This window comes from Patella vulgata, chromosome 7 (genome assembly GCF_932274485.2).
Source record: "Patella vulgata chromosome 7, xgPatVulg1.2, whole genome shotgun sequence".
NCBI lineage: Eukaryota > Metazoa > Mollusca > Gastropoda > Patellidae > Patella > Patella vulgata.
Genome location: NC_065885.2, coordinates 38,050,705 through 38,067,209, shown reverse-complemented (window position 1 = coordinate 38,067,209; position 16,505 = coordinate 38,050,705). Strand labels below are relative to the sequence as shown.

Genomic DNA, 16,505 nt, shown 5'->3' with positions numbered 1-16,505 from the left:
ACACGACATAACATTTACTTTATATAGAATAAGTTTCTATATCAAGATTCAAAACATATAATGATGTCTTGATCCATTCCATGCGACAAAATATTTACTTTCAACTAAATGTTCAAACAGCTAGGTATGCGTGATGCAAAATAGAGTGTTTATTGGTGAACAGGTGCATTGCAGGTTGTAGAGGTAGACCGTAAGAACATGTTCTCAAGTATATATAGGCAGTGCCAGACTGGGCCCGACAGGTGGGCCTAACCTCATTAAAAATTAGTGGGCCTTAGCCTATAAAGAAAAAAGAAAAAAAGAAAAGAGAAAGAAAGGAGAGGAGGAAAGAAAGAAGGAGGGAGAGGACATGACACAGGACAGGAGAAAGAAAAGATAGGGAAAAAATGACTGACAAACAACACAAAAAAAAGAAGTGTACTACAAGACTGCTTTGGTCTGAAATGCTTGGAAAATGGGTTTGCGGTTGTCAATTTTCAAAATTTTCCTGTGGGGAGACCCCCCCACCTCCCTCGGACACTCGCGCCTTTAGCGCGCTCGTGACTACTTGTGTGGGCCTTGGTCAATAACCTGACAGGTGGGCCGACGGCACTGTTTATAGGTCAATAGTTACGTTACTACACGATGTTTAAAATAACGAAACATTTAAAAATGAAAACGCCCACCAGTCCGGCACTGTTTATAGGTCAATAGTTGCGTTACTACACGATGTTTAAAATAACGAAACATTTAAAAATGAAAACGCTGCTTAAGAATACAGTTCAGTGAAAATAAGAAACTGATTTATAATACGTTTTTATAGCTACAGGGATGATAATCTCTCAATAATAAACTTAGGCTAAAAACATTAAAACAAATATTATATTTACTCGTGCCAGTGTATATATGTTTTTAAAGAAAGTCACGGATGGCGTTGTAGGTGTAATATATAAAAATGAACTGTTTCTCATTCGATTACACCAACGGGTATGTTGACGGGGAAGTTTCATTTTCCTGCGTCATGTAGATGGTACTATTTCCTGCAGTTCTGTTAGGATGGATGGAGCATATTTATAAGGTTCAACAGAAGCTTTATAAATGGCGTTTGGTTGATGGAAAAACGAATCCTCACGGGGTTTTCCTCGTTCAAATAGTTGGCCTAAAAACAGTAAACAGTATAACACGCGGTCTCGGCATAACAGGGATTGCTTCCAGTGAGGCCAGACAGTTTGCAGCAATGCCCTACTGATTCCGAGAGTATAGAAAACGTAGTAGGTTGATTTTTCATGGTAGCCTGTCCCTAATGTACAGCCTTTACTGTCCTGTGCTTTGAGGTGCCCCCGAACCATAATTTCACCTAGCGTGGATGTTTTCTGCTTGGTTTGCTATAATAGCGAATATGGACCTATTTTAATAGTGGAAGGCGGGACATGACAGTACAGTGCAGTAGTTGGTTTATGTGAGTCCTGGAAAGAAATCTCTCACTTAAGAACCAACTCATTTTAGATGGCATTTACAGTGTCATGGTTTACGTCCAAGACACACAGCTGTATGACCTTCATCTTCTTCCTATTTACTTCCATTCCAACAAACTTCTAAGTCATGATATCATCTGAGAAGGGCCCCAGCCGACCCAAGCGACACCAACATTGTAATTTGAAATACATCAATTAATATAGAAATCTATGTTTCAAGATATCATCATTGCGAAGATTAAGCATTCATACTTACTAATTTCTTTACATTCATCCTCCGGCTGTCTTCATTGGAGCAGGAGAACTAGCGTGATAATCAAAATCACATTGAAAACCAAATTAAACTAAAATTGTCGATCGTAGTTCAAAATTCTAAAACGTTGATCACGCATCTTTCTTTGCCGTATCTGCTGCACCTTTATTTGGTATGCAGTTAAATATATACTCTTCAAAAAAAGTAGGGAATATTCAGAAACAATACAAAACTGCGGAAATGCACTGGTGTTTTTATTAGAGGTAACCATGACGGCCTCATTTCACTCGCAAAGAGATACGCTGTCAAAAGTGAAAATGGACGTTTTTGATTTTTGTCTTAATAATGAGTGGCATGCTCCTAATCAACCGTCCAATCACGATTTGGGACAATCCTGCAGTACCACGGCCAATTCTTGCAGTGTTGTCGGTTGACGTTGATGTCGACGAACACGTCTTCCGATCATGTCCCAGACATGCACTATAAGGGAAAGGTCAGGACTCATGGCTGGCCAAGGCATATTATAAACAATATGGTGAGGTAGTCATTCCCGACACGAGCGCGGTGGGCACGGGCATTATCATCTTGAAAGATGAAACGTCGACCTGCACGTTGAGCAAAGGGCATAACTATCGGTGCCAGGATGTGGTGCCGTTCTGCCAATCATGGTGATTCATTCCCACACCATAACAGACCCGCGCCCGAATCTGTCATGCTGTCTGACGTTAACGTTAGCATGACGCTCATTTACACGCCTCTAAACGCGAGCACGCCTATCGGTGAAATCCAGAGTAAATCTGGACTCATCTGAGAATATTACACGCGCCCATCGACGATTACCCCAATTTCAACGCTACCTACACCATTGACGCCTGTTTGCCATGTGCTGGCGAGTTAATGGAGGTACAACACATGGTCGTCGCCCATGCAAATGGGCTACATGTAGCCGATTTCTAGTTGTTTGGGGTGTAACTCGAATTCATGTAACTTGGTACTAGTTTACAGAAAGCTGATTGGCCGTTTGTCCTCGATTTCACAAGACCTGTGTACGAATGTATCGATACCAGAACTAGGTCTATCATCAGCATTGTGTGTTTCTTGGTACCGGTTCCACAGTCTGCTGATCACAGACTGTGACACATTAAGCATGTTGGCTACTGCTCGCTGTGTAGAACCCATTTGAAGCATGCCAATAGCACGTAGACGTTCATCATGTCGAAGACGTCTCATTGCAAATTAAACGTAACACACTAAAGCAAAGATACGCTAAACAGTAGATCTTATGCAAGAACCGATAGGAAAGCTAACATGGATAGGATAAACCAGCACGCGGCAGTTTTCATCAACCCTTCCTTGAAGTGTCAAATTTGATAATGAACCTCTCCCACGTGTATGGCGCTATTGTGTGTCGCACATGCAGCTCAGTCGTTCTGTTGGGGCGATAAGTTCTCCATCTGTGAACATACTTTCAAAGCATGTCAAGTGTCCATGACTATTTATCATATCACAACCTGCATAGGTATTTGCATTTCAATATCCCCTACTTTTTTTGAAGAGTATATATATATATATAATGCAAGTCGAAAATAAAAAATTAGGAAAAAAAGAGGGGCGCTATTATCGCAGTGTAATATTTCTTAATTTCCTGTTTTCGAGTCGATTTTGGCTTGTATAGCGTGCTCTCGCCTCACATTTTGTCGTAACTTCTACTTTTCGACTTTCGTGTTTTGAAGCGGCGAAAAGTAGAAATTATGAATGGTAGTTATAGGCTTCTATAATAAATGCATGGGATGGTTAGCGTTTTTCTTTGTGTATAATATTATAATAAATGACTATCTTCAGAGACATTACTACATTAGGCCATGTAATCTTATTGTGAAATTACTTATTTCTATTAAATGGTTATTATATTTAACTTGGGCGGAATTTTACTTTACAAACAATCGTATCTTTTCTATTGTGGACAGCTTCTAGGATCTCCCTCGTTTCTTATTATGTTGGTTAGCTATACGTATTTCAGCGTCGTCCCATATGGCTTTCTGTTGTCTTGATTTTGGATATGCTGATGGCTGAAGAGTTAGCGAGAGATCATTTTATCAACTGATCGTTCATTTTCGACAATGCACAATTTATTACAGGAATAGTTAACTTTGTAGACGACTCATTTTGACTGTATTGGAGAGTTGGCTGAGTGTACAATTGGCTTTCAATATATTTTTCAAAGCTGTAGGGGTGGAGAACGTTTTTAATAATTTACTGACGTTGGGTTACCGCAAAATGCAATAATGATGATCTTTCTGATCTATTGTTTTGGGGATTTCATTAATCCGCTTGATTGGGTGAGCGTAATGATTCAAGTTACAAATCACAGATTGTCTATTTCTTCCTGTAGACATTCTGGTTTACATATATTTACCTATATGGGTCTGAGTACTACTGATGACGCTATTGTGACATTGATCGGTTTGGTTTAGTTTGCGATAGATTTTTGTTTTTGTGGGGTTGTTCACATTCAGAAATTGAACATCTAAAAATGGTAAAGTTTTTTCTTTCTATGTCTACTTCTATGATATTAGGTATTCACGTGATCTGGTAGGGTCATCGGTTCATTCTCTTCTCCCAGTACCACAAAGTGTCGTCTACCTTATGAAGCCATTATCTGGAGTTTGGCGAGGTACTGGGTGAGTAGTCTCGAAATTTTGCTATTAACTTGCTTATATAGGTCATCGCCCCAGGTGAAGTATGTAAAATCAAAGCACACACTAATTCCAGAATATTATTGGTAGATTTAATTTCCATCGGTATTTCTAGTTTGTGTATTCGGGAGTGGAAATAAATAGATCGGCTGCCTTATACGGCACAATAATTTGTTCGTGGTGGCAAATGTCATTGTAACATTAATTTCTATATTTCCTTTGAAGTTTACTAAATATCATAGCGGTCCTGATTTTAAAAAAATGTATTACTTGTTCCCAGGAGCAACGCCTCTAGATTGGAACAAACATGGTTCTGAATAGTTTCATTCAAGCTGTCAATTTTATTCCCCCCCCCCCTTCGATGTCCACCCTATGCCGAACTAGCCTCTCGGTCACGATTCGCTCTTCTGACAAGTTTCCTATAGAAAATATTTGCGATATCACCCTCAGCGAAAGTGGACGTTAAATCTGACGAACAAATTGATCAACTAAATGTCACACCAATCCATGTCCTTAGGCCGCTAATGGGAATATTGCAAAATCATATTGAAGTTTGGCTTCTTCTAGTACTTGTTTGAGATATCTGTGGAAGTAGACGTTAAATGAACAAGAGATAAATATCACTATTGGCTAAGTAGACAGACATTATAACCGTCATTATGCTTGATAAAGATGAGTGAATACTTATTGAAACGACGTGCTTGCTTTGTAAACCGAGGATTTATCACCTAATAACACTGGTACTGGAGTTAAATAGTAATTATTTTAATTGGCGTTCAAAACTAAGCACCGGAATGCTTTATGTGCTTTTCGCCTCATATACTAAGTTATTAGAATCCGAATGTCAATATGTATTTCTGTGTGTACGTTTAGAGACGTCCACTGCCTAATGTATCACCATTGAGCAATGATTAAACATTAGAACTGATTCGCCAATTTATAAGTACAAAGAGTTTCTACGATTTATGAAGTAATGTGGTTGTAGAATATATGCATATTTTGATCCGATCTAAGCTCATGTAATCAGTTTTGCTGATACTTTTAAACTATTTTAAGAATGGGGCCTATATAAAATCCAATAGTGTAACAACTGATTTGTCAGTCTGTTCCCACAAAACAAAGCAAAGAAAACTGGGATAATTTCCTTTTGACATGACAAGTCAAATAAATGCATTAATTGCGGTGGGTCCGCTGTAATGTGACATTTGGTGAGAAATGCGTTGAATCTGTTGTGGCATGGGGTCGGCATTGCGTTGAATCTGTTCTAATATGACATAATGCGAGAAATGCGCTGAGTGTTGTAATCTGACAAAGAGTGAGACTTGCGTTGAGTTTGTTCTAATCTGAAAAAGAGTGAGAAATGCGTTGGGTCTGTGGTAATCTGACATACGTCGATAATTGTGTTGAGTCTGTTGTAATCTGACATCGACAGATTATTTTGTTGGGTGTGCTGTAATCGGAAATAGGGAGTCTGTTGTAATTTGGTCCGAGGCCTTGATCAAAATATTTATGATTCGTTGTTTTCTCTAGCAATCCTGAAAACTATATCAGACCTCTACCACTGCTATTTCTCCGGTCTCCACACAATAAACACCCAAAACCCCGTCCTTGTACATACGTACTGCTATGCAAACAAGATTTTCATCAATTTTTTTATTGTCATATACAGGCTTATATGGCAATCAAACATAATTCATTGTTTAACACAAGAAAAACTAGCACTCTTTATTTAACCGAGTGACATAGTTCTTTAATTTAGCCTCGCATACCTTACACACAGGCATATATTTAAAGGGATATTGCCCAGGTATTACAGCCATGTTTACACTTTGCACATAGAGAAATATCCACTTTAAGAATAGGTCACCATATTAAAAAAATAGTGTACTGCATGATAAATTATGGGGTTCTAACCTCTTTTTATACACACAAAGGCAATAAACATTTTTAATTCCGGTCGAAGCCTTTACCCAAATTCCATTTGTTCGCAGATCAAGGTAACTAACTCGACGACGCGCGGAAATATAACCACGGTTGTCAAGACCATATATTTATTTTGAAATCTGGCTGGCGGGATTAGTTTCAAATTTATATCAATCAAATATTTGCCGATAGATTTTGAAAGCGGTAATATTTTGAAACAAAGTTTAGATGTTTAGGAATATGTATGTATATATACGTGGATAGTAAATTACCTTAAAGACAATGTCTCTTTAACCAAAAATAATGGAAGCTAAAGATAATATTGTATATTGCATTATGATTGGTGTATTATTATGGGATGATGTCAGTTCATGGGTATTGGGTTACTATGTTAAAAAATTTAAATAATATTGTATACATAACATAAGTTTTGTTATTACCTACATGCTTATAACAACATGAATTAACAAAATGTATCAGATCTTGAGATACGGCAGGTGGTTTTACAGTTATTAGTGCTCAAATTCGACTGTACTTTCATATAGCCCGGTCTATCCACCTACGGACCCTATTTTGTCGGATTAAGTTTTTTTCTCAACGGTTTCTTATGGATCAGGACCAATAGAGCTCATTTCTGCCTAAAGGATCATCGACAGGTTTGTTCGTTTTGTGATAATTAGCTGTTTTATCTAATAAGCTAATTGTATGTCGAATATCTTGTTAACTATGCACCGCAATGCCCAGAAATTATACTACCAACAGGTAAAAAAGTGTACCGAGCTTTTAGGAAATGTACTGTAAACTGTCCTGAGCCCATAACGCTGTATTGCTGTCAAGGTGGACAGAAAATGCAGGACCACAAAGTCCACTTTACTTTGCAAGCTGGTTAGGGACGGTCGAGAAATCGCCGGTTGGACCAGCAGCGTGTAAGGTATTGTAATTGGAATTACCGCGGCTGCTGATACCAGGCTTGCCTTTTAATAGCTTCTCGCACACCTTTTAGATGGCGCCTATTCCGCCCGCGTCTGTTGCCCTCGTTGCGGTAGCGGTTTCACAGGCTCCCTTTCCGAAATCGAACCCTGATTTCCCGTTACCCGCAACACCATTGTAGATAAGTCGTCGACAATTGCTAATTGATGGGACAGACGCTTCATGACAAAGTCGTCGGGGGCAGGATAGGCCTTGAGATGAGCACAGTTATTCGGATTTCAACTTTTGTCGCTTAGCAGGCGATCTGGTAGGCTACTAGGGCTAAACGCCGTGTCCCCTCTTGTCGACAAGCTAAAGGAGGTGGGTGAGTGTATTAGCTCTAGAATTACAACAGCTATGTTTTGACCGGAAAAGCTCCGGAGCGCGGTTTGGTCACAAATCAGCCATCCCGCGTAATTCTTCCGACCGTCTCTTCCCTGTGTCTAGTGCAATTTGGGTTTTGGTATAATTGAATAATATAGATATAAATTTTAGAAGTAGAATATGGTTGTTGAAGTATTTTAGATTATAATGGTGTAAATATTGATTAGATTGTCACTACTATGAACCAGCCCAGTTTCACTCCTCAGTACCACTCAAGCATCACCAATTTTATATAAAATTACACTCTTTTTTTTATTTCCCGTTGATTTGAACATGTCCGATATAAATATATTGTCAAATTACGTCAAATCAAATTGTTATTTTTAGCATCTAATGAAGATCGCAAGAATTATATTGCCACTGTACGTAGATCAGAAAAAATCAGAGATTCAAAATTACCATGATATATATAATATTCAAAATTGTATTAACCTTTAAAACTCCACGTCATTAAGACGTCATATCATTAATTATTCACACATCTCTTTTTTGTGATACCAATTTATTGCTGATTCATCGCAAATTTTACAGAAGCAATATTTATTATGTTTTTAGTCCATTGATTTTTATTCTGTTAATATACTGGAAGCAATTTATATATGTGCCATAAATATAATCAAATATCACAAGAAAACCATTATAACCACATTACGTAAAGACTAATTACATAAGTACGAACTGTTTTAGAGTAGGAGTACAGACAGCTTAATGTACTTTGACTTTTAAAAACTAAACGAATGCATTATGTAATAGCGAATTCTGTCTATTGCTGGTATTTTTCTGGCTTCAAGTGTTATATAATATTAATTATTATTTAGAGATATTGAATGGAGTAGAGCATTCGCACCATTTAATCCGTTAACGTTAAAATGGACGTCACTTCGTTTATTAGCATTGCAATGGTACCTGACAATCAGTTTTTTCTTTCAAAACTTCAAACACTCATATTACTCAGAAAATAGTAATTTGAGTGAAATTTTCATTTTTCATTTGTCCATTTTTATACGTCCTTATTCATAATGTGGACGTATATTGCCGTATATTACTCAGAAAATAGTAATTTGAGTGAAATTTTCATTTTTCATAATGTGGACGTATATTGCCGTCGCACCTCTCTGTGTATATGTATAATGTATGCGTGTGTGTTGGGGGAGGGGGTGTCTGTGGTTAGCCTACTGGCAGCAATTCTTCACTGATCGTCTTCAAATTTTACATACTTATTTCTTATACCCTAAGAATGATCCCTATTGGTTTTGGTGCATTAACAGATTTTGTTCAAATTCTACTTATCGGTCATTTCAATAACAGGGTGGTGCCTAATTATATACTTCCAAATCCACACCCAGGGGCAGAGCCACGTCCAATTTTTGTATTTATAATCTATAAGCAGCAATTCTGAATGGATCATCTTGGAACTTTGCATATTTATTCCTTATACCCTAAAGACGACAACTATTTTATTATGGTGCATGCCCCGACCCCCTTTGGCGGTGTCCCACTCACTTTTTTGTTAATATTTAGTCTCTAAATTTGACAAAACAAACCCAACGCCTAGCCTTCTTTGCCTCGTCATATTACAATCATTGCAGCTATTTAATATTTCATATTTCATTCTCTTCATTTTAAAAAGTACTATATCAATGAAAGCAGGAAAGTGGACGTATATTGCAGCGTTAAACTTGTTGAACTTGTGAGCAATTTATCTAAATCTTACATAATGAATATTTAAATCAGTTTTTGAAATAATCTTCACATTCTGCACGGCTGTTTAATATTTAGCTTCAATAAGCCAATCCTTGGGAAAGACAGATGTGTTAAAACAAGTAAGGATAGATTATGAAAATTGTGTAATGAACCAGATGTAGAGAACGATTACCGTTGTATCCATGTTTACCACAGATTACTAGATTTAACAAATTCCCATTACAATATTGTAAAACTTCAAGTGTTTATAAATTAACCCTATATTTGTTTTGCTGTAAATAACGTTTCAGAGATATAAAATCTGTAATTTTAAGTTAATAAAGAAAATATCTGAACTAATCATTAAAATATTACACAATATTTCTGTAATTATGCTCCCACACGATACAGAAGTATTACTTAAATTGATCTGAAAAAAAGTGTTATGTAAATGGTAATTTGGAAGATTTAAACGTAGGTATAGATAATCGTTTATTAACTTAAATGCTAGAGAATACACATCAGATATTTTCCAAACCATTATAGAAGCATAAAGATCGTAAAATCAATAAACATAATCTCATGTGTACAAACTATCCGAAACCCCTATGCTCAAGTCGGGGCGGATCGAAAGGGGGGGGGGGGTTGCTCAGTTCTTCGTACATATGAATGGAGTGGAAACCTATCGATCACGTGGTACAAATTCGGTTATCAGCGTGACTTTAAATTTGTTGGCCACAGATCAACAATGATTTCCCTATTGACTTTAATGTTTATTCTCATCTCTTTGACATTTTTTTATTTGTTGCAATGTCTTTTTTCTGTCTTGTCCGCAGGTTTATCTTGTAAATTTTTGTTTTACGTGTAGTGCGGTCCTCCTGCACTTACTATTAAACCGGCTCTAACTTTTTCCCAAATTTTCGTTGGGTAGAACGCTTTCTACCACAGATGGGGCAACATGTGGCAAACTCTTGCTCAAAAACACAAACTGAAAGAAGAGACAAATAAACATTCAATTTTCCTTACAATTAAACCTAACCGACATCTTAACTCTCGTATTCTTGCGCATCACAATCATGAATATTGACCAAAACCGGGCAGAAAATGTATATTCAAAACCTTTTCTTCAATTCTACACCAAAAAGTCAACAAAGATCGCCATGCAGAAGGGGGGAAGGGACAGAAAGGCTAAAGATAACATTTGCCCTTGTTAAAACTTGTTTCGTTCGGTGAGCTGTGTCCTCTTGGCGAAACGGAAGCGCCGCCATTCAAATCGAGACGTTTAAATCATTAAATGTTTGAACTTCCGCTGAATTATTGTCCGTAAAACTAATTCCAAACATTTCTTATTTTCATTTTGTAACCACTTGATCTTACCTTATTGGCTTCTTTTCTTTGGTAATTTGTTGGTTAATAAGTATTGTATCGTATATTAAATATTAAGTAAGATTGCGTTCTGTGTCAATCCGGGCACCTATTCTAACCGATACACCATGTTATCATAAACATCTTCATTTCAAGAACATGAAGCATCATGGTTGGTTTTATCAAGGAAACTATATTCCTAAAAAAATAGATAGGATTTTATTGTGATGGAATTTATGACACCACTGGTGTGGGTAATTGGACTGATGACTTGTGTTTGTCAGTGTTATTCAACATACCGCTGAATTTTTTAAGCTTTATTTTAGCCTGGGTGACATTCGAACTCCGTAAATAATAAAGTCAAACACTACATAAACAAATGGTAAACGCTTCTAAAGACTATATCTGTTTATAAAGTAAACATAGATAATAAGGCTGATGACATTCATCCTCGTCAAAAACAGGATATCGCTATAATAATTACTTTCTGTAAACATTTACACATATTGCGATAGTTTTAGTTCCTGGAGCAATGAATATAGACAGGGATGGGTAATGGACACTATTGCAAATCATACAGATACTGGCCTTGGCTTTTAAACGAACTATCTATTATATCGATCGTGTACGTAAGTATAAAAATATCACCCCCTTTAATAGCATTCAATTTTCTTTAACCCAATGTAATGACATTTAATTATAAGTGTTGATGAAATGACTATTCGCTTTTAATACGCAGCATTAATTTTAGTATTTAATAAAGTCACTGTCTGGATATATAAGGGTATTTACCCTTTGGCATAATCCTGTCATCATTTTGGCCCCCTAAACTTATTATTAGACGAAATGTTGTTATTTGTTATTTTTAGCTACGAAGAAAACTCAAATAATAGACTTAAAACACCCAAGTTAGTCTCTTATTTTTTTTTTAACCTTGAAATATAACAAAGCACATATTAATGTAGTATGAATGTGTATAAAGTGATTTATATTCATATTGAAAAAGAAATATTGTAATCTCCGTGAAATAAGCGAACAGTTCAAATGGGACGGCAGTCGTATACGCCTGCTTAGTGCATTCTACACGTTTTTTAAATTATTATTTTGTCGTTTTTGAATCAGCCTTTATGGTACCCGAAACCATAGGGTACAAGACTCGTGTACTGATTATAAAATGTTAATTGTGTCTTAAATATTGGATATTAGGATCATATAGTTTCACGGAAAGATAAAAACATTAATATTGATTGAAATTGATCAATATTGAATTCTAATTCGTGTTTTTAATTTCGAATATTACGGAAAATATTTCGTTAGAGACTTTAATCTGCCTGAATCGAAGTCAGGAGAGTATTTATCGTATTAAATAATACAAATCAATATGTTTATATTTTAGTATAATTAAACGGCGAAAAGTAGATAATGTCAAAAAAATGCAAATAATGATCGGAGACTTAAATTCATTCATGTTTTGCTAACAAATGTCGTTGCGTATGTATTTAGGATCAAGGTCATCGAGAAAATAGATCTTTAATGACGTACTATTACTTCTGCTATTAATTAGAAATGGTATTTGATTATCTAAACCTATCGGTAAAACTTTAAAAATATGATTTCATTTGACGCCATTTTAGAGTACAGTGAAATCTGGTGCGTATACTGATGGACGCTGTTAAAATCTTATATATGAGATTAAATCGTTTAGATTGGATATTTACTAATCGTGTAAATTTGAAGTAGTTTTCGCCAAACGTTTGTTTGGCTTTTCGATAAATAATTTGGTCTTATAAATGTACCCCTTCTTCATTAGCCCAGTCGGAGCAGAACAGATGGACGTTAAACCCCATTTCATTTCTTATAATGTATTATTAAAAGAATCAGAGAAAACCCATGTACGGGGTTGGGCAGCATTGTTTTTATTTGATTAATTGTCATTATGGACACTTGCGTCCCACTTGGCCCCAACCCATTAACCTGGTACTAATTTCGATTACTTACTTTTTCCGAATTCGTCAACTGGATTTTTATTTCGACTAAAGCTATTTCTGGAAATAAAATTGTACCATATTAGTTCAGGACAAAGGGCCTAACAAAGAACAGTGTCTAATTGTGTAGATAAGACAAAAAAACCCAAACAAGCTCCTGTGTACATATTGGTGTGCACAAAATGTCGTATTGTCGCGTAAAAATGTCGTATGTCGGGTTGTCGTAGTGTCGGGTTAAAATGTCGTGATGTCGGATTGTCGCCTTATGAAGGGTGACACCACGACATCACAACATGATACCAATCAGCCTGAATAAAAAGTGGATCAGACTTTGAAATGTTCACAATGTTGTCTCAATTGCCGTGTACCATTTTTCCGATAATAGAATAAAACTTTCGATTATCCAGTTTTAAATCAAATTATTAAATGGCGATCGAAAATCGCGACCCCTGATGATCTAGAACAGGGGTGTCGAACTCATTTCGATTCCGGGGCCACATGAACTAAAATTTTACTTCAAGTGGGCCGGAGATACAAAAATTCTAAAAACAAAGCCAAACGTCCTTATCCTTTACTGAATTCTAAAAACAGAGGTAATTTTTTAAGCTGGTTTCTGGACCGCGGGTCGCTAACCCCTGATCTAGAGTGTTGATTATGGGCTAGCTGCTCGGATTTGACGTAACCGAAATCTCATACCTTTCAATAATAATTACGTGTTATAATAACCCTTATTAAAAATAAATATGGTAAACAAATGTATGTGTTAATACCTTATGTTCACTGATAGCCTTACGTCCATTTCAACGAAATATTCCTTGAAGGTTTGTAAGATGTCGTCCTTTAGGAGCGCGTAATTTGTTTAATGGCGAGTGGTATCTCAAGGCGTTGTCGACGATGATTAAGTAAAATATTGAAGACAAGAAGACAAGAAGAAAGATGTTTGTTCTGTTATGTTCAGATCAAACACAACAATAATGGTGTGTGATCGACTTCTTTAATTTGACTCATATGTGTTTTGAAATTAAGCGACATTCTTAAAGGGTAAACAACACGTGATCGTCAATACAACCTCCCATCATCCTCCGCGAGGTACTAACAGACACATCGGGAAACATTCAAGAAATTTACTTTTCTTATGCCTACACAAAATATTCCTTTCTGACAAATTGAAGTTACAATATTATGGCCTTGGGTTGCCATCGTCTAAATGAACATTAAATTATCTAAAAAGAATATGACTTGCTCGAATGATATTTGAACAAAACGGTGCGAAAAATATATTCATTCATTAATTAAATTATTATTTTATGCATTTTGAAAGATGCGTGTCATGTCGCCCAGCAACCCTTTAAAATGTGGGTTCATTTTTTGTCAATCTATATTAAAGGACAATATTGGTGCCAGTCATTATCACATATGTGATAGAGCTGGTTAATCACATTCCAAATATAATTTTAACACAGAGATCATTGCTACAATAGCTGAGTAATACAGGTTTCCTGAATCGGAAGTGACGAACGCCAAAGGAAAACACGAGTCATCCCTCTATATAACTGACTGATGTGACGAGTGATAACAGATACACGGCCGAATTTCTGCTCACTAATAATTCCTTCGAAGACCAAAAGTTGTTATATGGGACTGTAAGAGGATACCTGACAATTCAACAAAGTAATTGAATGTCATTAAATAAGAGAACACGAGAATAATAGAATACTTAGCTGTATTTAGCTGGATAACGTTAAGAGAATACTAATCGAAACGTCGCCCAAATATGTTAGCAGCTGTTTTCCATAAGTATGTGTTACAGTATATTAGCTTTTCTTAAGTTACAGAATTATTAAGAAGCTAAAGACATAGCAACACCGACTTTATTGTCAGATCTCAGCTGTCACTGACTAAAATATAACTCACATGACAGAAATAATCATGGTATGTACCAACCTCAGTATCAATTACATTTATAAAGGCAATCGATGAAAGAGTAACGCATCGCACTTTCATGTTAAAATTAACGATGGTAGCATACGAAATTAAATTATCAGATGACGTCTGCTGATCTTGGCAGTGCGCAGTTAGCCAATGGACAAATGATGAGACAACGATCAAGCATGGGCGGTTAATTCGCTCCTTCTTTATTGACTATATATTGTCATTAATCGATTCTATGGCAAGGGTTAAAAAGAAACATATAGACATGTAAAAATATTGGATTCATTGTGTAAACAATTACTTGAAGTCGAAAAGATGTGTTTTAAAAGTTAGAAACTACAGGTAAGGCATTTCTTGTTTCATTTTATTTTCTTAATCAGTTTAAAGAAATACTTAGTTCAAACGATGTCATTGGTTGGAAATGTGGAAGAGTGGATTGAAAACTATAACGACTTAAAGCTTTTATTTATAAAATTTAAGTTTAACTTTGGTTCGAAACGAGAGAGTTCGGATCACGCACATCGTCTAAAATAGATAAATGAATCGCAAAAGAAAAGTTAACTTTTTAAAGTTTTATATTTACGATATTATCCTTTTGATACTGTATGTGTTCGACATTCTTCTAATTTTCGTGTTATCCTTCAGGTTGTATGTAACAAGTACCTTTCCAATAAATGGGGTGCTTTTCTTAAAAAAAACTTTGCTTTGTGTTCCTTATTCATAAGTAATTTGGGGGGTTGGATGACTGAATGGTTAGCACGTGCGCGCTGTATCACAAAGTCTGTCATTGAGTCAACTGGCGTGGTTTCGAATCCCCGGTTGTACGTGACAAGAAGTAGGGTCGCCTGTCCAACCTCGTGGGTTTTCTCCGGGTCCTCCGGTTTCTTCCCACCCCTACGCGCAAGCAAATTATGGAAATAAAATTGAACCATATGTTAGTCCCGAAATGACCTAGTTTGTGTCGAGTGGACGTTAAACCCAATTTCTAACTCTCTTTCATAAGTAATTTATTCGCTATGTTAAATATTGAAATTCGCTCTTACAAACATTATGATAAAAACTGAAAATGTTCATCTACCCACTGCAATTTAGTCATATTTGAATAGCAAAACCGTGAGCGCAAGTGGCTAGACCACTGACCATAACCATATATCTATTAAATATTAATCATTCCACTCAACCTTTTTAAAAAGTATTATCCTTATGAATTGTATCATTCTAAATCCAAATGTTATAATCCATGCCATGCCTCAAATAAGAGGATTACGTTTATCTGTCTTTGAAATAACGACATGAAGGACTATCTGCATGTATTGAGTGTCTTTGATTTTTTTTATTAAAAAACATGTATTAAGAAAATAAAGGAAAATTAAAACTTTCAACAAGAAATTGTTCCTAATCTCAACGCGATTTTGTTCGTACAATACAAGTGCTTATCGCCAAAACATTATGAATTAAATTATAGTCAAATGTTAGATAGTGCTGGTAATCCTTTGAACTGCGAAATACACGCATTGTGGCAGATCTAAATGTTGTGTAGCATGATTTGATATAGTATTAAAGGGAACTGGTATGGAAATAAAATTTTAAAAATTAAGATGATTAGTATTACTAATTATTGGTATAGTTGTTAACCAAAGAATACAGTAATATTAACAACCAACAAGAGTCCCGTCTTCATTTATTCATCCACGAACATTCAAGAAATTACAACAAGGTTTACACTTGAACAGCATAACTGAATAATCCCCACCCGACAGATCTCTAAAGACCTCTTTAAGCTTACAGGATTTCGCTTAATTGTGGGCTGTTGGTCTGTAAGAAATGCTTGTGATGGGTTTTAGGATTTCTGAAACATATC

The 16,505-nt window shown here is 36.0% G+C and overlaps 1 protein-coding gene across 4 annotated transcripts in view; it reads left to right on the top strand.

Annotated features, from left to right (window-relative positions):
• The first annotated feature begins 6,789 nt into the window (after positions 1-6,789).
• LOC126828716 (uncharacterized) overlaps positions 6,790-16,505 on the top strand; it is a 45,757-nt gene continuing 36,041 nt past the window's right edge. The window contains exon 1 of one of the 4 annotated variants that reach the window (XM_050558677.2): positions 6,790-6,982. The gene's annotated coding sequence lies outside the window, so the exon portion shown is untranslated. Of the gene's footprint in view, positions 6,983-11,236; positions 11,357-14,779; positions 14,987-16,505 lie in introns of those variants that run through there. The other 3 variants (XM_050558678.2, XM_050558680.2, XM_050558679.2) reach the window with 3 other exon arrangements.